The sequence below is a fragment of the Tenrec ecaudatus genome, chromosome 3, assembly GCF_050624435.1.
Source record: "Tenrec ecaudatus isolate mTenEca1 chromosome 3, mTenEca1.hap1, whole genome shotgun sequence".
Lineage (NCBI taxonomy): Eukaryota > Metazoa > Chordata > Mammalia > Afrosoricida > Tenrecidae > Tenrec > Tenrec ecaudatus.
In genome coordinates, this window is record NC_134532.1 from 108,024,215 (window position 1) to 108,051,611 (window position 27,397).

The 27,397-nt window shown below is 45.3% G+C and overlaps 1 protein-coding gene across 2 annotated transcripts in view; it reads right to left on the bottom strand.

The window, feature by feature from the left end:
• Nucleotides 1-22,761, bottom strand: part of ALPK1 (alpha kinase 1) — a 153,131-nt gene extending 130,370 nt beyond the window's left edge. For both annotated transcript variants that reach the window (XM_075543912.1, XM_075543911.1), the window contains exon 1: nt 22,580-22,761. The gene's annotated coding sequence lies outside the window, so the exon portion shown is untranslated. The remainder of the gene's footprint in view (nt 1-22,579) is intronic.
• Between the last annotated feature and the right edge of the window lie 4,636 nt (nt 22,762-27,397).

A 27,397-nucleotide genomic window follows, 5' to 3' on the forward strand; every position in this document is an offset into this window, starting at 1 on the left:
ACATGATAGTGGGACAGCAGGAAAGTAAAAGGAAATAGAGGAAAGAACTGTAAGGCATAGGACAGTTATAGAGGTCTAAATACAGGCAGGAACATATATATGTAAATAAATTTATATACAATGACAGGGGATAGAGCTTTGTACACATATTTATTTCTAAAGTATTATAGTAGCAAATAGACATTGGACCTCCATTCAAGTACTCCCTCAATGCAAGAACAATTTGTTCTACTAACATGTCACTCTGTGATGTTCACCTTCCCTGACATGATCACTGAAGACAAAATGGGTGCATAAACAAATATGGTGATGAAAGCCAGTGGTGCCTGACTATCCAAAGATATAGCATCGGGGGTCTTAAAGACTTGAAGATAAACAAGTGGCCATCAAAGCCCACATAGAAGAAGCACACCAGCCTGTGTGATCACAAGGTGTTGATGAGATCAGGTATCAGGCATCAAAGACCCAAGCAAAAGAAACAAAAAGCCTATCAATGGGAATGAGGGGGAGAGCAGAGTGGAGACCCAAAGACCATCAGTGATCAAGTGGACACCCCCTGTTAGAATGGCCACAAGGAAGAGAAGGGCCAGTCAGGATGCAGTATAGCACTGATGAAACACACAACCTTCCTCTAGTTCTTTAATGCTTCCTACCCCCTCCCTACTATGACCCTAATTCTATCATACCAATCTGGCTAGACCAGAACATGTATACTGGTATAGATAAGAGCTCAAAACACAGGGAACCCAGAACAGAAAAAACCCTCAGAACCAATAAAGGGAGCAGCAATACTAGGAGGGTAAGGGTAGGGGGTGGGGAGAAGGGAGAACCGATCACAATAATAGATGTATGGCCCCCATCCTAGGGGGGCAGACAGCAGAAAGGTGGGTGAAATGAGACAGCAGTTGGTGTAAGACATGAAATAAAGAAGAAGAATTTATAAATTATCTAGCGGGCATGGGGGAGGGGAGGAAATGAGGAGCTGATGCCAGGGACTCAAGTAGAAAGAAAATGTTTTGAAAAAGATGATAACAACATATGTAAAGATGTGTTTGACAAAATGGATATATGTATGGATTGTGATAAGAGCTGTAAAAGCCCCCAATAAAATAAAATTTAAACAACCCTTCATTTGCTGATGGGTCATAACTCAAAATAAGAAGAAACAGCTGCAGCTATCTCTTACTAATTGAAACTTGGGATGTACAAAATAGGACTCTAAGAAACTTAGAGGTCATTAAAAATGAAATGGAGCACAAAATGATTGATATTCTAGGCATTTATGAACTGAAATGGACTGATATTGGCCATTTTGAATTGGAAAATCCTACGGTTTACTATGCTGGGAATGACAGATTCAAGCATAATGGTGCCACATTCGTGATCAAAAGGGACATACATATGAAGACTGATCTTGATGTTCAATGCTGTCTGTGGTAGGATACCATCTATCCAAATACAAGGAAATCCAGTCAATACAACTATCGGTCAGATTTAAACACAACCACTAACGCTGGTGAGGAAGAAATTGAAGAATTCTACCAACATCTTCAATCTGAAGTTGATCAAGCATGCAATCAAGATATATTGATAATTATTGGCCATTGGCATGTCAAAGTCTGAGACAAAGAGGCAGGATCCGTAATTGTAAAAGATGGCCTTGGGGATAGAAATGAAGCTGGTGATCACAATATCGGATTTTGCAAGATCAGTGATTTCTCCACGCAAATACCTTTTCTCATCAACACAAAGGGTGATTACACACAGGAACATAATACACACAGAAATCAAACTGACTATATCTGAGGGAAGAGAAGAGGGAGAAGCTTGGAATCAGCAGCCCAAAGAAGGCCAGCAGCCAACTGTGGAGCAGACCATTAATATGTAAGTTCATATGTAAGTTCAAGTTGAAATTGAAGAAAACTAAATCAAGTCCAGAAGAGCCAAAATACAACATTGAGTCCATTCCACCTGAATTTTGAAAACACCTCGAGAGTAGATTTGACACATTTAACTTAAATGACAGAAGGCCTGATGAGATGTGGATTGGATCAAGGACATAATACATAAAGAAAAGCAAAAGGTGGCTCTTCCCATAGTGGACTGAGGTGATCTTCCCAAATGGTTTGTTATTCACTTAATCCAGAAAGCCCAACAAAATCATGCAAATCAAGAGGGTCAAATCTTTGGGTCCATTTTTTAAAATCCTGTGAAATAAGGGTATGCATATCCCGTGCACCTCAAAGTCTTTGAAAGATTTGACTTTGTAGAAGCAATGCGTGCCGTTCTGGTGTTACAGTGGTGGGGTTCATTGGGGTGCACCCCAAGGTCAGTGGCCCTTTGGTAGCTATATAATCTGGTGTCAATTTGAGGATTAAGAGTGTAGGAGTGGAGTCTAGCATGTTGTATAGCCAATGAGGCCTCTGTATGGGCATGACCTTCTCCTGAGGATTCTGGGAACTCCAGCATTTCCTTCTTGGAAGTGGGATACACACACATTCTCTCTCTCTCTACTCTCTCCCTGTAAGACATCCCTATGGAGAAGACCCATAGAGACAGGCTGATGGCAGCCATATTTCTGGAACCCAAGAAGCCACATGGAGATCCCTGCCAGCACTGAGATGCTTACAATGCCACTGGATCCACAAGACCTCCGACTCACTGGCCTTTGATCTTCCTGCATTCAGCGTTATTGCATGTGTTTTGTGAATCTGAAAAGGAATTTATAGATTGGTATCGGACATATGTGCTAATATTGGACTATGGACTTGATCTGGACTGGACTGGGATGTTTCTCAATTTTCAACCGCTCTTGCATATAAACTCTTTCTTATACACATATGAGTATGTCTATGAATTTGTTTCTCTAGTCTACCCAGACTCACACAGGCTAAAAAGAGTGCTGCATTTTTTTGCTGCACATGCTTAAAAATATGCAGAGTAATGCTGAACTGAAGGGTTAAGATGTGGGTTCTCTGGTCACTGAGCACAACCAGGTGAACAAAGCCCCTAAGATGGCCTCAAAGCTGGACTTTCAAAGTTCATGGTTTGATCATCCTATACATGAGCTCCCCGTGAGGTGATCCTTACTAAAAAGGAACAAATTGTTCCTAAATCAGAAGAGGAGAAAGAAAATCTTATGGCGTGGGAGTAAATTAAGTCTAAAATAAAATAAAAGCAGATGAAAATTAAAAAACAACAACAATCAAAAGGCCGTTAAAAGACAGGAAAGAAAGAAATCATCAAAGTAAATGTCAGAAGATATTCTGAAACCTGTTCTGAATTATAGACTGGCTAAGGATACTGGAAGAAAGAATGAAGTCAAGGAGCTGAACAGAGAATGTCAAAGGGCAGCTTGGGAAGACAAAGTCACATATTGTAATGACATGTGCAAAGACCTAGAGTTAGAAAATTAAAAAGGAAGAACACACTCAGCATATCTTAAACTGATCAAATGCAAGAAAAAAATTCAAATCTTGAGATGAAATATTGAAAAAGTCTATGGCAAAAATATTCAATAGTCAGGAAACATCGAAAGAAAATGTAAAAAATACACAAGGTCACTGCTCCACAAAGAACCAGTCGACACTCAGCCATTTCAAGATGTAGCACATGAGCAAGAACTAGTGGTACCGAAGGGAGCGGTCCAGGTTGTAGGGAAGGCATTAGCTAAACACAAGGCTGCAGGAATGGTCGGAATGCCAATTGAAGCCTTTCATCAAGCTGGGAAAGCACTGGAAGCGCTCACTCATCTTTGCCAAGAAATGAGGAAAACAGCTACCTGGCCAACTGATAGGAAGAGACACATTCCAAGGAAAGGTGACCCAACAGAATATGAAAATTATGGGAACAATATTATAAATGTTACGTGCAAGTACACTCTGTTGGAGATTATCCAGCAACCGTTGTGGCAGTACATTGACAGGGAGCTGCCAGAGGTTCAGGCTGGATTCAGAAGAGGATGTAATATTCCTGGGACATAATTTCAGATGTCAAATGGACCCTGGCTGAAAGCAGAGAATACCAGGAAGACGCTGACTTGTGTTTTATTGACTGTGCTAAGGTGTGAGTGATGACACACTGTGGCTAGGCTTGAGAAGAATGGGAATTCCAGGCACTATGTTGTGCTCATGCAGAACTTGTACATGGATCAAGGGGAGGTTGAACAGAACAAGGATTAACAATCAGGAAAGATGGGTAGTCCGTGTCTTGTCCTCTCGACATACTTAATCAATAATGGTATGCTGAGCAAATAATCAGAGAAGCTGGCTTATATGAAGAAGAATGTGGCACCAGGATTGGAGGAAGGCTTATTAACAACCTGAGGTATGCAGGTGACACAACTTTGCTTGCTAAAAGTGAGGAGGACTTGAAGCACTTGCTGATGAAGATCAAGGATGGCAGTCTTCAGTAGGGGATTAAAATTAATGGTAAAGAAGAACCAAGTTCTCACAAATGGACCAATAGTTATTAACATCGTGATAAATGGAGAGCAGATTGGAGTTGTCAAGGATTTTGTCTTGCTTGGCTCCACAAGCAATGCTCCTGGAAGCATCAGCATCAAGAAATCAAAGGATCCATTATATTTGGTGAATCTGCTGCACAAGACCTCTTTTAATTGTTGAAAATCCACAAGGTTGCTTAGAGGACTAAGGTACACCTGCCCCAAGTCATGGCATTTTTGATCACCTCATATGCATGTGAAAATTGGACATTGACTAAAAACCAAAACACAGACTCACTGTTGATGCTGACTCATAACAACCCTCTAGGACAGATAGAATGCCCCCCGTGGGTTTCTGAGACTGTCATTTTTCGCCAGGGTAGAAAACTCAGTATTTCTCCTGTGGAGTGTGACCGGTGATTTAGAACTGCAGACCTTGTGGCTAGCAGCCCAACCCGTCACCACTAAGGTACCAAACTCCTTAAAGGATGAGACCTCCAGTACTTCAGACGTGTTATCAGGAGAGCCCAGTCCTGGACTAAGACAGCACACTTGATAAAGCAGAGGGGCAGCGAAAAAGAGGGCAATCCTGGATGAGATGGGTTGGCACAGAGGCAACCACAATGGCTCAACCATAAGAACAATTGTGAGGAGCGATCAGGACTGGGCGGTGTTTCGTTCAATCTGAGTCCCAGCCAACTAACAACAGCAACAACTATGTGCTAGATATAATGCTGCGGGGGCGGGGGGGAAGATGACTACAGCACAAATTCTCGATGCCAGAAGTGGCATGTGTGGGGAGCCTACTGTGCAGACAATAACTGAGCCCTAAGATAAATGACAGTGCGGAGGCCCCATGAACGCCTAGAAATGTCCCCTCACTTGACCCCAGAACTGAGAGGGACTTTGGGAACAGTGACCCTGCTTCATAATGCAGCAAAAGGTCATCCATTTATCATGTTGGGGTCTTTCAACAGCTGAAACCAAACCAAACCAAACACTTTAGAAATGTCACGCTAATTTTTCTACAACGCCACACTTCACAGGTAGTTGAGATCTGGGAAGGTAAAACTAATACTTCAAAGTAACAACTTTAAGGGAAAAAAACACACGTCTTCAGGATTGTACATAGATCAAGTAAAAGCACCAAAGAACTCCCTTAAGAGTCCTGAAAGCACAACAGCAGCCAGCCTGTGAAATGCTGCTAATAAAAGACAGTAATTGGCCTCTAAAGGATTGCCTTGGGGAGTGTACAGAACAAACACTTAACCGTGGCAGCAAGCTAGCAAGGGCACACACAAATTTCTTATATGGACCAAAAGCTGTGAATACCTTGGACATGTGGGATGTGTTTGGATAATTCAAGTGTGTTACAGATGATCTTCTGAAAGGGTAATTTTTCTATACTTCGGAGAGACTTGCAGGAAATCTATTTGCATTCCCTTCGTGGGACCCCCTTTCCTTGTTTCAGCAATGAGCAGCCTAGGAGAACACTAAGCCCCAAACCAGTTCTACAGGAAGGGAGTGCCCTCTGTTTCTTCAGCAGGGCACAGGACCGAGGGGGGATTCCCTTCCACAGACCAGAGCCCAGTGTGCTGGCAAAGAAGCATTCGGCTAGGAACTGAATGGTCAGTGGTCTGGACCGACTGGCCGCTCTGCGGGACAAAGAAAGATGCAGCAGTCTGCTTCCTAACGATTCTAGCCTTGGACGTCCATTGGGTCAGTCCTATTTTGTTCTGCAGGGTCGCTATGAGTCAGGATGAACTTGATGGTACTGGGTTTGGTTTTCCTTGCACAAAACAAAGAACACCCTTCTTGCCAGATCTTTTTATCTTTTCTCTGTCCAAGCTCGCCATCTACAGGCCATACCGTTTTCAGACTCCTTTTTAGATCTGCGGAAGAATTCACACTGCCGCCCGTTTTAAGCCAGGAGAATGCTCCTGAGGGGCAAGGAGGGCAAGATTTGGGACATGTTGTCAGGACAGACCGGTCCCTGGAGAAGGATTGCATGCTTGGTAAATTGGAGGGGCATCCAAAAAGAGGCAGGCCCTCAACGAGAGTGACTGGCACAGTGGCTGCAGCCATGGGCTCAATTGACCAAGGGACCATTGAGAGGATGGCGCAGGGCAGGGTTTCGCTCTGTTGTGCATATAGGGTTGCTATGCTTCAGAACGGATCTGACGGCCCGTAAGAACAGCAAGAACAACCTGTTTAAATGGATTGTGCATTTCATTGTGTCTGAGATGACACAACAGACAATTACCGACTGCAGACAGCATGTCTTGATATTTACTGAAGCAACGACAAGCAAGGCGCTTGCAGATGATGAGTAGAGCCAGTAGGTGGTCAGAGTCCCTGAAGCCTCCCTGGGAAAGTAGTAGACTAGTTCTGGTTGAGGTGCCCAGGGGACCACTAGGGGGAGCTGTCTACAGGAAGGAGAAAGGTGCATTCCACTCCAGAGAGATGGGGCCTGTTGAGAGTACATGAGCTGTGGGGAGTCAGTAGTAGACTTTGAGAAAGAGACAGACTTCTAAAGAAGGATTCTCCTTGGGAGACCTGTGGTGGGAAAATGCCCTTCAAAAGAAGCAGCTAGGAATGGGGAAGAATTGGACAAATAAAAGAGGTGTTCTACCGTCCATAACCAGTCTATGGGAAGACCCAGGGTCAAGGGTGGGAAGACGCAACTAGACCGAGTGACTGGGATGCCCTTGTAGATCTTGCAAACACGACGTTACAGAAAAGGGCAGAGCATGCCAGTTAAGGGGTGAGACAATGACAGGGAGAACTACAGACCGCAAATGAATTAACCACTTGAGTCCTGTAGTGTAGTGGCATAATTTCACGTCAATTTGATAAGTAAGTGTAGGGGTGGAGCTAGCTGTCAGGCAGGTCACAGCCTCCTTGTGGGCGTGGCCTTCTCTTGAGGATTCTGGAAACAGTCTGATTCTCTCCCTGCAGGTGGGCCACACACTCCCTCTGCTTCACCATCCCGCTGATGAGCCATGTGGAGCCACACTGAGACCACAGCAAGCCATGCGGCCGAGACCTGCGCCAGCCCTGAGCTGCTTCCACCGCCACTGGATCCACGAGACTTTTCACGCATCGACCTGGGATCTTCATGCATTCTGCTTCACTGTAGGTGGCTGCCTGAGCCTGAAGAGAGATTTATGGACTACCATCGGACTTATGGGCTCAGATCAGACTTACGGACTCGACCTGGACTGGGCTGGGTTGTTTTCTTGATAGACAATTACTCTTTGATATAAAGCTCTTTCTTGTGAGTGTCTGGATTTGTCTCTAGTAAAGCCAGCCTAAAGCGAGTAAAGCAAGCCCTAGCGGAAAGATTGGTGATTTGAGGCCACCCAGAAGTACATTGGAAAACAGCCTGGTGCTCTGGTTTCAAAAGGCCATGCCCTTGAACGCGCTATGGCACCTGGGGGGGTGGGGGTGGGTGTCAACGTCAACCAGCTCCTAAGAATGACTAGATTTGAATATGCTTATAGGTTAAGGAAAAATGTCAGAAGGACACTAAAAAGAAAAAAGGATTGAAGAGAGGGACTATTCATACTGTGAAATAACCATAAAAAAGACCAAAAGGTGGACGTAAGGGTACGAGGAAGAACATTGTTTCTCGGAGGAGGAGGGACTGGGGAATAGAAGGAGTCATGATTTAGACAAAATCTGAGAGTCCGTGGTCGGGAGCCCTTTGTCCTAAAATGAAAAGCTGAGCTTTGGGGTGGCAGGAGTGAGTTAGGCTTGGAAATAGGGTCCCCGAGTGAATCCATTCTGTGGCTCACTGGAAAGACAAACAAAGATGACAAAAAGATGACAGAGTATCATTACAGGCGCAGCTGTGGTTCACAGGCCCTGGATCCGCTTTCTCAGTCTGCCAGGGGACTGTCTCAGCTTGGACTAGACACTGGAGACAATCAGGTTTAGCAAGACCATACCAACCCCGAAACCCACAATTCTAACTCACAGCAACCCTTTCTATAGAGTTTCTGAGACTGGAAATCTCCTTGCAAGCAGAGAGCTTCTGTAATCCTTCTGCAGAGCACGGGTGGGCGTGAACCGGTGGGTGCTCGCCAACCTTCTGGTTAGTAGGCCACTGCTTACCCAACAGCGCCATTAAGGAACTGTATCCACCCGAGGCCAAAGGGGCAGAATAAAGTCTAAAGTGTTGTCAAGACACAGTCATCCTCTTTAGTCAAGAGATCTACACTCAGGGGGATTCTGAGAGAGACGAGAAGAGGCTCCTGTGCTGGGCAAACCGGGAAACTGGGTATCGGGAAGCTCTGGTGTGGATGGCAAATGCATCCAGGAGAAGGGAAAGAGTGAAAATGAAAAGCGAACGGGCTTTATTTAAATGTAAGGTAGCCCGGGTGTCACAGCGGTTAAGTGTGGTGCTGCTTACTGGGAAGGCACCAGCTAAGCGTAAGCTGAAGCTGTCTGCTTCCTAAAAGATTCACAGCCTGGGAAGGCGGATGGGGCAGTTCTGTTCTGTCCAGCAGGGTTGCCATGAATGGATCAGAGTCCGCTTATGGCAGTGTGTCTGGGGGTTGGTTCACATTAGCAGGATGTTTGAGGGTCACACAGAAACTACTCTAAGGCCGCTTAGATATTTTACCATGTTTACCAGTCTATAAACGTCACCGGGTCCACTTTATATATTATTAACAGAAATACATAATGCAAGTGAGTATTAAGAACCTGTTCTTGGTTCTATTTTTAATTTCACATTTTGAAGCTGAACTCTAGCAGATTTATTTGAGGCCCTCTGATAGAATGCCTTACATTTTTCTTTTCTCTCAAATGTGTGTATTTCATATCTATTTTCCCCACTTCAAGAGAGTGTACATCTGGCTAGTTTCCTTGGTCACTCACATAATTCCTAGCACATACTCATATTAAGTGCTGAAAAGGAGCCATATCAGGAGCTCTGGTGGTATAGTGGCTACACACTGAGCTTTCATCTTCAAGGTCTGTAGTTCAAACCTACCAGTTGCTCCATGGAATTAAAAAATGAGACTTGCAAAAAGGTACCATTTAAAAATGTTTATATCAGGAGAGATGGTTGAATTTAGGTACCTCTCTTAGTTACATAATCCTGTTAATTCCTCACTGCATATTTGATACATGCAACATAATTATTTTCTATTTCAGGAACATCTGTGATGTTCAAAGAAGATAAAGATGCCTTTCATTAACTAAATAATCCAGTTCTCTACAAAGTTCTTGACCTAACGAGAAGCAGCATCCTTAACCTTAATCCATCATCTAATACGTTCTCCTAAAATTGACATGAAACTTTCAGAGCATCTCTCAGGAGTCTGAAGGCAACTGTATGTCATTGTTTCTGGCTCAGAAAATGAATCTGTTTTGGATTTTAATTCAGATGTAAGCGACAACAATGGTCACATTACTCACATTACCACCTGCTGCAATGCCTTTCTGTAAGTCAACAATTTGTAAATTAGTTGTTTCTAATGCCTCATTGTCTCCCTCTACTGGTCACGCATATTAACACAGGTATAAGCGGGCAGCAAAGTAGCCAGACTGGTTCAGTGCTTATGAGCTTGGTTGCCAGCGGAAAGATTAGTAGTTTGAACCCGCCAGCCGCTCCGTGGGAAAACTAGGGAAGAAACATATAGCAGCCTGTGTCCATACGCATTTCAGCCATGGAAACCCTGAGGGCAGTCTACTCTGTCTTACAGGGTGGTTAGGGGTTAGAGTAAAGAGCAGTGGTCGTATATTGGTGATATTGGTCTAATTTTAACTTGTCAATGAAAACAAATCTCTGAGCTCTATGAAACAAATAATCAATCCCCTATAACTTATGATATTTAGCACTTATTAAGAATGTTAATTACTCTTTTTTAACTACATTTTAATAAAAATGTGGTAATCCTTATAAATTCCATTAGGAAAAAAATGGATGATTCCATTGTCTTTAAATTAGTTGATATTTCAATTTTGCAATGGTGGACATTATCAACGTGGAAATGGAAATTTGCATAGCGAAGCGCGAGCACATGAATCCGGGTTTACTAAGTCACCAATGTGTCTATGGCACATGGTTAGCCATTCAAACCTTCCAGCTGCTGTGTGGGAGCAAAAACAGAGTATCTGTTCCCATAAAGATTTGCTGTCTCAGAAATGCTGATGCGTCGGAATCCAATTTGTAGTAGCTCTAAACAGCCTTGACAAGAGTGAAGCGATTTTGAGCTGACAGAAGCCATTCTGAACTATAAATGAACTAGCTATGAACTACAAATGAACTAGCTGATGTTAGGGAGGCAGGCTGTGCTCACAAGTGCAACGGACTGCACCGAAGGAAATGTAGGTTTAAAGGGCTTGGAAGAACAACTGGAGGGATTATTGTTCAACTAAGAGCAGTGATTGTTCAACTAAGAATGGCTCACCGCAATATCCTGCTTCTGTACTCTGCTTGCTTGCACACCTGCACATTGCAAAAGTATAAGAACCTTTGGAAAATTAGACAGGCCACTGCTCAGTCTCCTCTCAAGAGGGCTGACAGTCCCTGCTCAGGTAATAAAACTTTTTCTTTTGAACTTGTTGGAGGTCTGGGTTGTTTTCTTTCTGGGAGTAGACAGTAGGATACAATAACTTGATGGCAGTGGGTCTGGGTTGGGTTTATAACGTTGAAGGACGTGCTTGAATTAATTAGGAGGAAAAAGGAAACTCTCGGGGTATTTTATACCGGTCATTCACAAGCTCCCTTTCCATTTATTGACTGTTCCGTGGGTCCTTGCACACAAGACAGCGAGTCAAGCGTGTGCATGATTTCCTTAGTCATATGATTCATGCTGCTTCCGTTGACCAACTGTCAGCCTCCCTTCATCGATATGGTCTTTCCTGCCTCAGTCTCCTTCATGCTGTTAGGTACAGGCTCTCAGATTTGCCACCTTGGACCACTAACTAGTCTCCAGAACAATCTCCCTACCACCTATCTCCTTTCCTTTCCCCCACACTGCTTCACCCTTTGCCAACACAACGGCTCCTGCCACACCCTTCTTAGACCTCACACGCAGAGAAGCTCTCAGATGAAACCCAAGCTCCTGAACGAGGCAGCGAGGACCCAGTCTTCTACACCTAGCATCACCTGCCACGCAGCAGGGCTTCTGCCCTTGTGGCCTTGCCCGGAACCAGTAACCAGTCACTGTCTAACTGACCGTAGCTCTCCACTGGGTTTCCAGTGACTGCTTTTGTAGAAGACGATCGCCCAGGCTTTTCTCCTTAGTCTTCCTCCATCAAGAAGCCCCGCTGGAGTCTGTTTGGCATCCGACTGAGGGACAGATGGTGGCTGCGCTGAGGCTGTGCCCTAAGTGTGCCAGAGGTGTGTTTCCAGCACGCTGTGCTCAATTCTGGCAGCATTTGTCAGCAGGCGCCGGCAAGCATCAGCTTCCTGAAGGACCTCCATGGACTCAGACCCTTGGGGGTGGCCTCCACATCTTCTTCATCCTTGTTTGGATGTCCACCCCCTAGCGCTCTGAGGAGTGCATAACAGAACACACCTGGGGGACCTCTGCTTCTGCTAAGTGCCATTTGGAGATGTATGACATCATTGTTTGCCCATACAAAATTAGCAACTTACAAATCAACCTGCTGTCTTTGGCCAAATATTTCATTAGCTCACCCCTAATGGGATAGCTGGAACAGCTTCTCTTTGGTGAGGCCTGTGATGTGAGCTGGGACTGATGGTTCCGTGGGCTGTATGTTCCCCACCCCTCTAACAGAGACTCAGTGTAGTGAGTGAATGAATGAATGAGGAGCTAAATGAATTTGCTTCTCTCCATTTTCGTCTAATGGAATCTGTTAGGCAGCTTAGCCTAGGGAATTGGGAAGTCCATTTACGCATGCCCAGGAGAGCCAGCAAAGGACAAAGCTGGATTTTCCCGCCGGTGGGCTCGGATGGGCGTTACACCTGGAGCAGCCCACCTGGGCCAGGTGACTGCAATTCAGCCAATGGGAGTGACCTGGGGTCATTCACCACACCTCCCCCAGGAACCCTTGAAAAGGCAGGGACCAGAAGGGAGAGGGGCTTTGTCTGGTCGTCTTCGAGGGAGGAGAGAGATCCTTGCGTGACCCGGGGCAGTCTCTGCCAGGCCGCATGGTCAGAGGAATCCTATGGGTGCCGCGTAAAACCTGAAGCTTCTTTTAACTCTCATTAAATTCACTTGGATCACGAGCCCGGCTTCGGCGTGAAATCTTTCTCGCGCGGAGCCAAGGACCGAGGCTGAAATCTAGTCCCGGAGAGAGAGACCTTACAATGCCACTTTCTAAAGGCTTTCATGATTTAGAATTAATTGCCATCTTGGTCTTTCGTTGACATTATAGCGGAGTATTTCAGAACTGGCTGCATAGCCCCTCTCCCTTGCCCGGTAAGAAATGCCCAGAGGCCAGCTGGTAGAGTAAGAGGGACATCTTTAACTTCGAAGAGGACGACATGGGCTTGGCATTCCAGCCCCGCCAGTCTCTGTCAACTTCAGCCAACAGCTACCTCACGGGGTGGATGTTACTTTCTTCATCTGGCCTAATATCACTGCCTTTAGGACCGATTTTCATCAGATTAATTTTAAAAAGTGAGAGCTCATGGTTTTCTTATTGCATTATTGTGGGAAACAGACCAGGGAAGAGAGTGTGTGTGGGCAAGCTCTCCACGTTCATACATTAAGGAGTCTGGGAGGCCAGGGCTCCTGTGGAGGGAACGTTCACGTTCATGGTCTGGTGATACATCCCACTCAAATTATCCTAAGTAAAGTTATTCCCCATCATGCCACCCCCCCCATAATAAAGCCAATTTTATGGTGCTACTTGCAAGCACATGGCTGCTACTATATATAAACTTGAAGGTCAACTGCTTAAAGGCTATCTGCATGAAGTTATCTGCCATCAAAGGCTTCAGACCCTACTGCCTGTCCCACCCAAAGTGGGACTCACTCCCTTTTGATAAGAATCATAGATTGCTCCCCTGCAGAAGAAGAGCTCACAGATACCTAAGGTCAAGACGACCAAGGTTAGGCTGCCATCTTGACTCTAGAGCCTGCCCAGCTTGTTACATTTGTGCCTTCCTGTCACATGTGTGCCCCAACTGCCACCCTTTCCTATTGTGTGTACATCCCTAGCTTGTCCCTTTCCCGCTCCGCTTATGCCTGTTCCACAGCCCCTTCCTGTTACATGTGTGTTTACTGTGGCTTGTGAGATTACATTACACTCTCTCTGATCAGACCTGCCTCTTGAAGTCATGACTTAAACGTAAGCCCTTGCATGCTTTATCTTGTCTGATGTCTCTTTAATTAACCCCTCAATACACAACCCCCCCCTTAGACCCATCCGGTTATGGGGAGGCTGGTCACCCCCAAAATTATAGTATTTATTCCTTTGCCTTAAGGATGAAAACAATTTCATTTATCTGTAGGCTCTGAGGGTCTAAAAGTTTCTCAAGACCCAGTGCCATCAAATTGATTCCAACCCATAACAACCCTGTATGAGGCTTTTGAGAGTGGAAATTTTTACAGGAGCAGATAGCCTCATTTTTCTCTCAAGGAGCGGTAGGTTGGTTTGAACTGCTAACATTGCAGTTAGCAGTCTAATGCTGACCTGACAGCACAACCAGGGTTGCTACATATAAATAGATTCTGACTCATACCACTCTACGAGTGACAGAACAAAACACTGCCCTCTTCTGGGCACCTTCGCCTTGTTCTGAGGCTGGACCCCACTGTTGCTGCCACCATGTCAATCTTCCTCTCTGACTCTCTCCAGGGACTGGTCCCGCCTGGTGACACAGACAAAGCGTGGGAGACCTCCACAAAGTGTGGACAATTCTCCATAAAAATAGATCGGCACAGTGGCTGCAACAATGAGCTCACATACAACAAGAGTTAGAGGATGGTGTGGGACCAGGCTGTATTTTGTTATGCTGCCATACGTGTGGAGAGGTTTGCTACAAGTCAGACCTGACAACGACAGACGTCGCTCCAGACAGGAGGATGGGAGTAAGAGTGTAAAGAAGAGTTCCCAGCACACCCCTCAGCCGAGGGTGGAACGTGCACCACCATCAAGCCAATTCGGACCCACGGAGACCCTGGAGGGCAGGCAGGACTGCCTCTGTGGGTTTCTGAGACGAACTCTTCACGGAGCAGAGAACCTCATCTTTCTCCCGGGAGCACGAACGAATACAATTTGAGAGCCAGCTCCAGAAAGTGGGGTTGGTGACAGGAGGCAGAGATCAGCGGACGGGACGCGAGTACCCTGGAGTCAAAGCGATCGTAACCGAAGCTTGCACGGTCAAGACAGGCGCCTGGTCCCTAATGCAGACGCACTTGCTTGTGTTTTTGGTTTTAGATTAAGGTGGCGGAAATCATCCTACTGAGGACAGTGTAATCCCAGGATGGTCTCCAGGGACTCTGAGGAGAGGGAGGGCAGTGAGATGCTTTACCTTCTCTGTGTAAAGACGTTGCTGTCGCTGTGGCCAGGAATGCAGGCGTCACGGTGTTGTGACCGCTTCGCCGCGGTTTGGCAAGCGGTGCCTTTAGAGCAGAACCTCCCGGGCTGCTGTTTGTTGTTACAGTAGCTTTAAAGGGAGAAATATTTAGTTATGGACTTGGTTCACATATTTTAAGAAAATGTTGTTAATAAAAAGAAAAGCAAGAAAAAATGAGGGGGTCAGTTAGGTAGGTTAGCGTTCAGTAACCCATGCCCAGAGGGTCAAGCTGCGGAAACAAAGGAGTGGCGCCCTGCACATGCTCAGAGGTTCAGGTTTCCCGCCTGGTGGGTACGCATGGGTGGGCGCTGCACCTGGATCGGCCCACCTAGGCCAGGTGAATTCAATTCAGCCAATGGGTAGACCAGGGGTCATCCACCATGCCTCCCAGCAGAATCCTTGAAAAGGCCAGAGTCAACCGGGACCTTTTTGCGTGACTCTGCCAGCAACTTCCAGTCTGCACGTTTGGGAGGAGCCCAGCGGGTGCCTGCATAAACCTGAAACTTCTTCTAAGGCTCATAAAACTCACTTGGATCACAAACCAGGCTTCGCGTGAATTCTTTCTCGCGCGGAGCCAAGGGCCGAGGTATATCTCTCCCCAGAGAGAGCTAACAGGGGCATCGAAAGAGAAAGTAATGTTCATACTGTATGAACAGGAGGTCCAAAGTAACTAGGACATTCCACTTTATGAACATTGGGTTATATGGCCCCTTCTTTTAAAAAACTACTCCTTTGTAGGTCTATGGTGTGGTAAACTATTTAACATGGCTCTTCTCGCTCTTCGCTTTGTAACTCCCAACAAAAGGCTTGTTCCTGTTGGGTCTGGATAAGAGAAGGTGAGGTACGATGCTAATAGAATAGCCCGGTTCGGTTGTGATGTAATGCTTGTTAACAGGGTTACTCCTGAACGCTTCACATCCTAACTCGTAGCCTTTGAACTTCCCTAATAAAGCTCCTGACCATAGCTCGGGTCTGTGAGTGCTGTGTGGTCATTTCAATGGGTGATCCAGTCCAGCTGAGAAGCAGAGAGGCTGATGAAGGGATAGCTGGTGTCAGAAGTGGTGAGAGGTTGGAGGGAGGAGGCTTAGGCTGCTGTCGAGTTTGATTCTCCATTGCCTTGGTGAGGTCAGAGAAGGTCTGACATTGCACCCATGTTCTTGTACATGTCAAATAAAGAGAAGGTAAATGTTTATCTACCAAAGACTGCGTAATTTTTAAAAAATGTGTTATCGTGTTAGTCTCAGTAGACAAGAGAACCAAAATTCATGGACACTCATATGTGTATAAGAAAGAGCTTTATATACAAGAGCAGTTGAATATTGAGAAAACATCCCAGCCCAGTCCAGATCAAGGCCATAAGTCAATATTAGCCCATATGTCCGATACCAGTCTATGACTTCCTCTTCAGACTCATGCAACACATGCAGTGACCCTGAATGCAGGAAGATCACAGGCCAGTGGGTGGGAAATCTTGTGGATCCTGTGACAATGGAAGCATCTCAGCACTGGTAGGAGTCTCCGGGGTTCCTGCAGCTCAGGGCACTAGCCTAGCTCCATGTGTCTTGTCAGCTGCAATGTCTTGCAGGGAGTGAGCCTGTGTCCTGCCTTCAGTGAGCTATTTATCTTCTTAGCACCTCCAAATGAGGTCATCAAGCTGCTACCAGATTAATCGCCTAGACTCCACCCCTTCACTCTTAATCTTCTCAAATTGGCACCAGATTATATAACTACCACTGATATACTAAGTTCTTTTTTCAAAAAGTAAAATAAGATTAGTACAGAAGCATATAGTAATTAGTAGTAAAAGTTCTAGCAAGTGGAAAGAAATCCTCCCCTAATAAACATAATTTTCCTCTAAGAAAAAAAAATATCATATCATATGGAACTAAGGAAAAGAAAATGAAATAAGCTGTAAGAAAGCAAACATCTTAAGGAATTCGTATCTTTACTTCCATATCTTTGTATGTATCTAATAGCTGATTAATCCTGGAAACTGTTTTTCACATAGTGTTTTCAAGGTTGGTGTATTCCTCAATCCCTCAGGTCTTACAGTGAGTGTACTATAACCTCTCTAGCATTTTCCTTTTGTTAAGAAGCTTCTCTTTCTTGATTATTAGAATATCAAGAATCTCTGTGACTTTTCTTCCTATTTAGAATGATGTCCTCCCAGGATGGATACCTGGCCTGCCTGGCACTCCACTGAAACCTGTCCCCAACAGGTGACCCTGCGTGTACTTGAAATACCAGTGACACAGCTCCCAGCATCACACATGCCACCAGTGTGACAGACTGTCAGAGTGAACCCACGTGTCTGAAAGAAGGAGTCCTGGGGGCCGTCAACCCCCACTCCCCCCCCCCCCAAACACCCAATGACCCTGTGGGAGAAAGATCGGCTTCTAGACAGAGTCACATTCTCAGAAACCCAAAGGGCACATCCAGCTGCTTTATAGTGTCGGTGTTGACCCTAAGAGATTCGATGGCAGTGTTTGTTTGATCGCTTGTTGTTTTTTAAAATGCGTTTTGAGTCTTGTAAGAAGTATAGCCAGGGGGGCTCCTTGGAAGCAAGGGTGGTGAGACCTTGTCCAGTTTATGTTGGACATGTCAGGTGAATCGCTACCTGGAGAAGGACCTCATGCTTAGTAAAGCAGAAGGTAAGTAAAGGAAACGAAGACCAGTGGGAAAGCACAATGAGCTCTAGGCTCAAGTATTTCACAATTGTTCCACGACAGAAATGTCTTCTCTGGCTTTTTAAATGTTGGTGGTCTTTCCTTTCTTAGTCCTAATTATTATTATTTCCTTCTTTATGTTTCATTTTGTTTTGGATTTTTCTCGTTTCTGATAGGTTACCCAGGTTTTGAAGTACAGAAGGAGTGGGCGCATAGAGACAATCGCTGATGCAATGGTTTAGTGGGAATGGGGTGGGGGGTGAGGACCATTGGGGAGCAATGGATGCATGCAGGAGGGGGGAGGGAGCATTAGAACTGATTGTAATGATGTATATACAACTCTTTTAAAAGGAGATTTAACTATGGAAGTGGATGATATGTAGATATTAAGAAAACTAAGGCAAAAAAAAAGAAAACAACCGTGACCAGTGGTTACCCTGGGTAAAGGAGGAAGATATTTTGCTTCGGGCACTTTGGGTTCATGTTAATGGTGGTGGAACAATTAGGAGAGGGATGACAAAAATGACTGTACAACACAAAGAGTATGATCAATGGCACTGGATTATACATGGAGAAGTTGGATATTGTGTATATTTTGCCAATTTTGAAAAATAAATGACACAAATAATGAATATAAAGAAGAAGAAAACATCCTAAAATTGATTGTGATAAAGCTGATACAACTCTTCTAGATATGATTGAACTACTGAGTCATAGGATTTGTGGACAAAGTGCCAATCAAATCCCTACTGTTGTGGGACTGGCACTGAGCCAAATGCTTCATTCCATTATGCACAGGGGCACTCTGATTCAGAACCAACTCACGAGTTCCTAACGACAATCATGGAACGATTCCCAGAAATGAAGCTCCCGACGATGACTGTGTTTATGGCACATTCGGGTACATTCTATGGCCTTGACCTAGGTGAGGTAGCCTGGGTGGTGCAAATGTGATGGCTGTGAAAATCTGCCCAGAGGTTCTTCAGAAGAAAGCCCTCACTATTCACTTCCCGCCAATCAGCCACTGGAAACCCTGTGGAGCGCTGTCCTACTCTGACACGCTGACCCTGTGTGTCAGGGCCTACTCGTGAGTTAGAACTGACTCTACAGCCACTAGGTCCCAGTGGACCTAGGAGGATACTTAAGCGCCCCTGGCTCGGAGCTGCCCATTCTGATGTGAAAAGGACAAGTTGCCCCTTCTGTGATCCATATTTTAACCAACAGCGGCTGTATTCGGCTTCCCTTCAATTGCGTGACAAACCAAAAAGACAGGTGAAGTACTAGCTCGATAATGTATTATCAAATATTACATGCATCTATAATTCGGGAATTTGTATTACCCATTGAGTTCTGTAACCGAGGACCTGTGAAGTGAAAACCCGCTGCGCTTGTTTAGAGAAGATTTAGGTTTCAAGTCTACTAAAAATCACAAAACAAACTCATGGCTTATCAATTCCGATTCTTGGCGACCCTATAGGACAGAGTAGAGCTGCCCCTGTGAGATTCCGAGACTGTATCTCTCTAGGGGCGTAGAAAGCCCACCTTTCTCCTGCAGAGCTGCTGGGGGTTTCAAACTGCTGACCTTGCAGTTAGCAGTCCAAAGTGTCACCTGCTAAGCCACCAGTGCAGCATATCCTCAACTTTAGCTATTTACACACTGTCTTCACAATTTTTGCAAGATCAGAATATTTTCTGTAATGCTAGTTTAATATGCTTCTTTAAAACATCAATAAATTGGCCCATTTGTTTTTGTACCTAAGACATCTTCATAAGAAATAATACCCATAAGATCGTACTCCTGTGAATGAATTACATTTTAAATTCACCTTAAAATAATCACATCATTCAAAATCCAAAGTATGGCCTGAATTCAGCAACCTAGCATCAGCAGTATGCAAACCCTCGAACCCAAAAGGAAAACAAATCCATTGACATCAAGTCCATTTTGACTCATGGCGACCCCACTCGACAGAACAGAACTAACTGCTCCGTGGGTTTTCCTGGCTACCATCATTGTGGAACTAGATCGCCAGGTCTTTCTCCTGTGGCACTGCTCATAACTCAAACCCACAGCCATCAAGCTGGTTCTGACTCATAGCAACCCTGTCGGAAAGGGAAGGAAAGGGGTTGGGTTCACACCGCTAGTCTTTAGCTTAGAAGCCCATTAGAAACTACTTGTATTGGGGACATTGTATTCAAGTGCAAGTGACATCAAACTATGATCATCCTTTCCCTATACTCCAGAAAAGGCAGAATAATAGTCCCAGATAATATCCTGACTCAGAATCTTAGAAACAAAGTTGGTATCACAACATCTTGCAAAATGATTTCACTATCAATAACAAGAAGAAAGATTTCTCCACTCCGAAGCAGGAATACCACATTATGGAACACATGACAGCAAACATTTCAGTTCAGATTCTTCAAAGTTGCTTAAAAATGGAACAAAGGAAAACCTCTAATGGTGGGAAGTCATCATTCTGTGAGATAGGCTACTCACTGCCATCGAGTCGATTCCACATCCTAGTGACCGTACAGGACAGGGTAGAACTGCCCCTGGGGCCTTCCAAGACCATAAGTCTTTAAAAAAGTAGAAAGCCTCATCTTTGTCCCCCTAAAGGATGTTAAAAGCAACACGCAGAGTGTTGTCACGGTAAAGAGATCAGTAAAATTCTTTTGGAATGCAAGGAGCTGGGACTTCCAGAAATATCTTGATGTGCACACTCATTCTCAGGGAAAGTTTCAGGTTCTAAACCCAAGCCTAGACCCCATCGTACTTACTTTCAGATTTGAGTAGTATTGGTATATAGTTTAAAGATAAGGCATGCTCATCGTTTATTTATATGAGCTTTTAGAATATCTGGCACCAGTTGGGATAAACCCTGTCTGTACCATTTAGTAGGCATTCGCTTGCAACTATGAGGTTGGTGGTTCAAACTCCCCATGTACTCTGGTAAAGATTTACTGCCTCAGAAATCCTACACATGGCTTTAAGATTCAAAACAGACTTGGTGACAGTGGGCATCATGCTTCACAAGTGGATTTTTTGGAAAATATTTCAATATACTTTCTGAAAACTTTAAGTATTGAGCCCCTTATCATTTAAGATGAAGATGCTATAAAATTGGGGCTGTCTTTTAGGGGGAAAGAACTTGTAGGATTCCTGTCAAGACGCAGGCTGTGAGGAGGAAAAGTAAGTTGCTTCCAGGACGGTTTTAAGAACGGTGTTTCCCTTGAGGCTGCAGGTTGATGGAGTTGGAAAGGACAAGATGGGAAGAGAGATGCAGATCCTTTCATCAGTGGGCCAAAAGATTTGAATTGGCCTGTGCGCAGGTCCAGGGTTAAACGCTCAGCTGCACCTCACAGGTTGGAAGTGGGGATTCTTGCCCCCTCCCCCGCAGCTCCTTAGGGAAATGACAGGGCAATATGCCTCTGTAAAGACGACCGTCTAGAAAACCCTACAGGGCAGTCCGATTCTGTCCCAGGAGGTTGCTGTAGGTCAGCATCGACCAGGTGGCACCTCACAGCCAGCCTCACTTCTATCCACTCCTACGAGTCGATTCCAAATCACCGCAGTCCTAGGAGGGAGGAGAACCGCTCCCCGGGGTGTCCGAGGTTATAAATCTTGGCAGAGGCAGACTGTCTCAACTTTCTCCTGAGGAGCAGCTGGTGGGTTCCATTTGTCGACTTCTCTGTGAACAGCCCTGTGTTTAACCCACTGTGCCACACAAGACGGACAGACATGTAATTTGCTGATACCACCACTCAGGGGTGGGGGCGGGTGGCACACAGATGCTCTGGTACCATGAGTAGTGTGCTTCACCCAAACTCAGACCGCTGGCTGGGAGGCAATCCCACAGAGAACAGAGGTGAGTGCAGCTGACGGGTCCCTGGCTATGACCTTTCCAAGATTCTGCACGTGTGTTTGACTCGCCAGCTGTTTGGATGAGTAGCCAATCCCTGCCCTGTATGCACCGCCAGGGACCCCTCTCTTGCTGTGCTGCACGCGGTGTTGGGAGCAGAGGAGCGGGGAGGGGAGCACACGGGGGGGGGGGGGGGGCGGGGGGGAATGTGAAGACAGTGCTCAAGCAACCTAGGTGGGCGTGCCCATGATAATGATTACACGTGAGACAGAAAAGTTTGCTCTTTCTCAGGAGGTGCCAGCCAGCCCAAAGTGGATCCTGGCTACACTCAGCATTTGCTACACGAAGCAAAAAAGTCAATCAAAGGGAGCAAGCGAAAGAGGGGCAGCTGAAAGCAACGTGACACACAGATGCAGCGCTGGGCTGTGACCTAAAGCCCTTGCCTTCTGGGAATCTGTCTCCGTCTGCATCCTGACCCACCTGCACACGCCAAACAATTTTCATTTAAAAAAAAACACCAATAATTACAGCTTCCCAAAGTACTGCAGAACCTCCACTTTGAAACACTGCATTTCCTAGTGAAAGACTCTGCAGGTAACCGCTTTCCCGGCTGGCTTCCCTCCTTTACAATGCTTCTCCACGCCCACAATGCCTGTCAGCTCTTCCCCAAAGTAACCGGGAAGCTGTGGAGCTTTATCTGTCGTGTCCCAGCGTCCGGATCCATGGCACCATAAAGGGATGGTTTTTATCACCACCACGTCTGGCCTCCTGGCAGGAGGCCCAGTGACGTTTTCCATGAAGCGTTCCAGCGCCTGGAAGCCTCCGATTTAACCTGGGAGCCCCGCTGTTCCCCAGCAGGTCTAGCAAGTCCTGTGACGTTCCTTTGCGATGGTGTGGGCTTCGCTTTCTCTTCCTCATGATCCCTGAAGTGGATTGACCATCGTAGCCCTCCCTGTGCCTTTTAGAGGTGCAGAGCGCACTGAGGGCGATTTCACCACGGACGCAGCGACCTACAACTTAAGCAAGCACTTCCTGGCGGAGTCAGACACTTTGGGTCCCGGAATTCATTCAGTTATGACAGGTAAAGGCTGCCACTCACCTTTATCTCGCAGAAGAGGAAACGCGTCTTCAGACCAGCACAGCAGGCTCTGTGGGGGAGGGGGGAAGGTAATTCTGACACCGCTTTCCTGAAGTGTTCTGTTTCTCCTAAACAGCCACGGTTTCAGGAAGTGGGCATTCGAAAGCAAACAGCCTGTCACTGTCTCAGAACAGGATTGTGTAATCCAGCTCCGGGACTTGGCAGCCGTTTCTCCCCCGAACACACGCCCCCTTTTTAGAGCTTGCTTCTTCGAAAGGTCTTCTGGGAGCTGTAGTACCAGGAAAAAAGTCCCGTCCCTTAATGATGAAAAGAGAAAGAAGAAGCAACACCCTCACTGCAGCGAGCCCATGCCTTAGCCACCACCACAATTCAGATGCTTCAATTCTTCCGGGGTCTACCAGCGTTCCCCCGCCTATGAAAAGGCCACGGCTTGGGTGGGAACGCTGGTCCTTAACGACATGTCTTTGCTCTTTAACACTCTAAAGAGGCCCTTTGCAACAGATTTGCCAGGGGTAATTGACTTAAAGGCAACACAACAAGCAAACAAACAACAAAACACTGTTGTTGTTAGCTACTTTAGAGTAGACCCAGACTCCTTGGGATCCCATGCACAAGAAGATCAGACTGGTGTGGTTTTCACTGGCCAAGTTCTCACACGAGAGCTGGTCAGATCTTTTTCCTCTGTCCTGCGTAAACCTGACCAGTCACCCCTTACAGGAGGATTGCAGGGAGGAGCCTAGCCAGTCAGGGGGCAGGATAGCACAGGTGAAACACACAACTTTCTTCTAGTTCTTTAATGCTTTCTCTGCCCACACCCCCCCCCCCCACCACCACTATCATGATCCTAATTCTACCTTACAAATCCGGCTAGACCAGAGCATGTACACTGGTACAGATAAGAGCTTGAAGCAAGGAATCCAGGACAGATTAAACCCCTCAAGACCAATAATGAGAGTAGCGATACCAGGAGGGGAAGGTGGAGGAGAAAGGGGAAATCGATCACAATGATCTATGTATAGCCACTTCCCTGTGGGACGGACAACAGAAAAGTAGGTGAAGGGAGACATTGGACAGTGTAAGACATGAAGAAATAATAATAATTTATAAATTATAAAAAAATTATAAATTGTCAAGGGTTCGTGAGGGAGGGAGTGGGGAAGGAGGGGGACAAATGAGGAGCCGATACCAAGGGCTCAAGTAGAAAGAAAATGTTTTGAGAATGATGATGGCAACAAAAGTACAAATGTGCTTGACACAGTAGATGTATGTATGGATTGTGGTAAGGATTGTATGAGCCCCCGATATAAAATTAATTTTAATAAATAAACCTGTCCAGCCTCACAGAAATGCTCAAGCGTCCACTGAGGGACATGGGTGGTGGTGAAGAATGTGATGAATTATTGGATAGGGATCGAACCTAAGTTTCCACGTGTTGTTTTCATTGCTGTTCTAAGGGGCTGTCAAAGTCACTCTCACTCACAGTGACCCTGTGCATGACAGACCCGGGTCCTGTGCCATCCTCACAATTATTACGTTTGAGCCCATTGTCGCAACCACTGTGTCCATCTGTCTCTCTTGCTCTCTTTGTTCTGCCCTTCCACTGTACTAAGCATGATGTTCTTCTCCAGCGCTGGTCTCTCTTGATGACATGTCCAAAGTACATGAGACAAAGTCTTGTCACCCTTGTTACCAAGGAGCATTCTGGCTGTACCTCTTTCAATACAGATTTATTTGTTCTTTTGGCAGTCCATGTTACTGCCAATATTTTTTGTCAGCACCATAATTTAAATCCATCGATGCTTCTTCAGTCTTCCTTATTCAATGTCCAACTTCCACATAATTATGAGGTGACTGCAAATAGCATGCATGGCTCGAATCAGGCACACCTAGTTCTCAAAATGAGACTTCTTTTCTCTCCTATCCTTCAATGAAGTCTTGTGCAGCCGAGTAACCCAATAAAATATGTCATTTGATCTGTTGACTGCTTCTTTCATGAGCACTGATTGTGTACCCAGGAAACCTCAAACTCTTTACAACTTTAATTATTTCTCTGTTTATCATAATTGACTTATTGGTCAAGTTGTGAGCATTTTTGTTTTCTTTTTATTGAGTTTTATTTTAGTTCTTATTGTGGCAGATTCTTATTTTAAATCATTTTATTAGGGGCTCATACAACTTTTATCACAATCCATACATACATCAATTGTGTAAATCACATCTGTACATTCATTGCCCTCATCATTCTCAAAGCATTTGCTCTCCACTTAAGCCCCTGGCATCAGGTCCTCATTTCCCCCCTCCCTTCCCACTCCCCCTTATAAGTTATTATTTTGTCATATCTTGCCCTTTTTATTGAGTTTTAATCCACACTGAAGGCTGAAATCCTTGCTCTTCATCAGCAAGTGCTTCAAGTCCTCACTCTCAGCAAGCAAGGCTGTGTCATCTGCATGTCATAGATGGTTAATAAGCCTTCCTCCAATCCTGATGCACATTCTCCTTCATGCAGTTTAGCTTCTAAGATTATTGTGGCAGTTACATAATCTCTCAACTTGCGAAGGGGTGGAGTCTTGGCTGTCAATCAGGTCACAGCCAATGAGGCCTCTGTTTGGACATGGCCTTTTCCTGGGGATTCTAGGAGCTCTGGTCTTCCTCTCTGGAGGTAAGACAGACACACACTCTCTGCTTTGTTTCCCTCTGAGATATTCCAGTTGACAAGACACATGGAGCTACGCTGACGGAAACAGAGCCCTGGAACTGGAGGAGCCAAGTGGAGACCCATGCCAGCGCTGAGATGCTTCCACCAGCACTGAATCCGCAAGACCTTCCACCCACTGGCTTGTGACCTTCTTGCAGTTGGCATCATTGCATGTGTTGTGTGAGTCTGAAGGGGAAATTATAGACTGGCATCCACATATGGGCTAATATTGGACTTACGGACTTGATCGGGGATGTTTTCTTAATATGCCATTACTCTTTACAGAAAGCTTCTTCTTATACACATCTAAGTGTCTATGAAATTTGTTTCTCTAGGACTAACACAGTGATCTAGATATGCATTAAATAAGTATGGTGAAAAGAGAGAATACTGATGCACACCTTTCCTGATTTTAAGCCACTCAGTAGCCCCTTGTCTTGTTTGAACAGTGGTTTATGTATAGGTTCTGCATGTACATAATGAAGCCGCAGCATTCTTGAATTCCTCCTCTTCTCAAGGTTATCCACAATTTTTACCGATCCACACAGTTCAATGATTTTGCATAGTGACATAAACAAAAGCAAACATTTTTCTGGTGTTCTCTGCTTTCAGCCAAGATCCTTCAGGTGTCAACAGTACTGTCCCTTGTCTGACATCCTCTTCTGAATCTGGCCTCAACCTCGAGGCCAGAGGTGGAGAACCTTTTTGGACAAGGGCCATTGGATATTTATAGCATTTGTGGGTTATTCAAAATTAGCAACTTTAAAATTAGCTTTATATTGAGTTAAACATTTAATTAACTCACCCTAATGTGGTGGTGGGAGCCCTGGTGGCGAAGTGGGTCCACATTGAGCTGCCATCGCAAGGACCACAGTTTGAAACCATCAGCTGCCTCCGAGGAGAAAGACAGGTCTTTCTACCCCATAAAGGGCTACAGTCTCTGAAACCACAGGGCCAGTTCTGCTCTGTCCTATAGGGTCATTATGGGTGGGAATAGAGTCAATGACAGTGTTTGGCTTGGTTTTACTTTGTAAATCTGGAAAGAGACCAATAGTTGCACCTTGGATGGCCACCCACAAACAATTGTGACCCTAGATTGTCTATATCCTACTCAGCAAAATAAGATATAGATCATTGTTTTTGTGGACGATGTTATGTCAATTGACCTCAGTCCCTCAAGACTATAGTCCTGAGCCCCTAGATCTAGTGACTCATTCCCTCAAGGTGTTTGGATCTGGCTAAGAAAATTTCATAGCTTAGCCACCTGCATGCTCTACTGTATTTATGGATGGTTATATATTGGATTGGTAACTGTGAGGTCAGCAGTTCAAAACTACCAGCCAATCCTAGGGAGAAATATGAAACTTTCTACTCCCATAAAGAGTTACAGTCTCAGAAACTCACAGGGACAGTTATGCTCCATCCTATAGGTGGCTGTGAATTGGAACTGACTCAATAGCAGTGAGTTTGGTTTGAGTTTGGGTGCAGGGATCTGGAGAAATAGCCTCTGTTAAACCTGTATCAGTGAGGATCTCCTCACTAATTAGTCCAGTCTCCTTCCCACCCTTGTTCAGCCTGCATGTGTATGCATCCACTCGCATCTTGCTGTGATTGCAGGATTGAGTATTGATAGAGTTTGCCTTTACTCTTGCACTCCTCTCAGAGTCTCCCTCTGCCTTGATCACTCTTCTTAGCAGATGTGGCTTTCCCCTTCACCCAAGGCAGTACGTGGCCACCCTCTTGTTAGCGATTTGCCCTTTTCCCTCCTTCCTTGGGAACCGTCAAGGAACGCTTCTTTGAGTGTGGATAAGCATTTTCTTAGGTTTTTGTAATAGTAGTCGCATACAGTATTTGTCCTTCATGACCAATCAATTTCACTTAGAATAATGTGCTCGAGGTTCGTCCCTGTTATGAGGTGTTTAGCAGATCCCATGCGATTCTTTAATGTTGTGCAGTAGTCTACTGCATGGATGTTCCATAGTTTATCCGTGAATGAGTCTTCGGGCTGTTTCCATCTTTTTGCTGTTGTGAATTGTGCTGCAACGAACATAGGGGCACATATATCTGCTTGTTTCACGGTCCTTATTTCTCTAGGATACGACAATGTGATGGGATTACTGGAT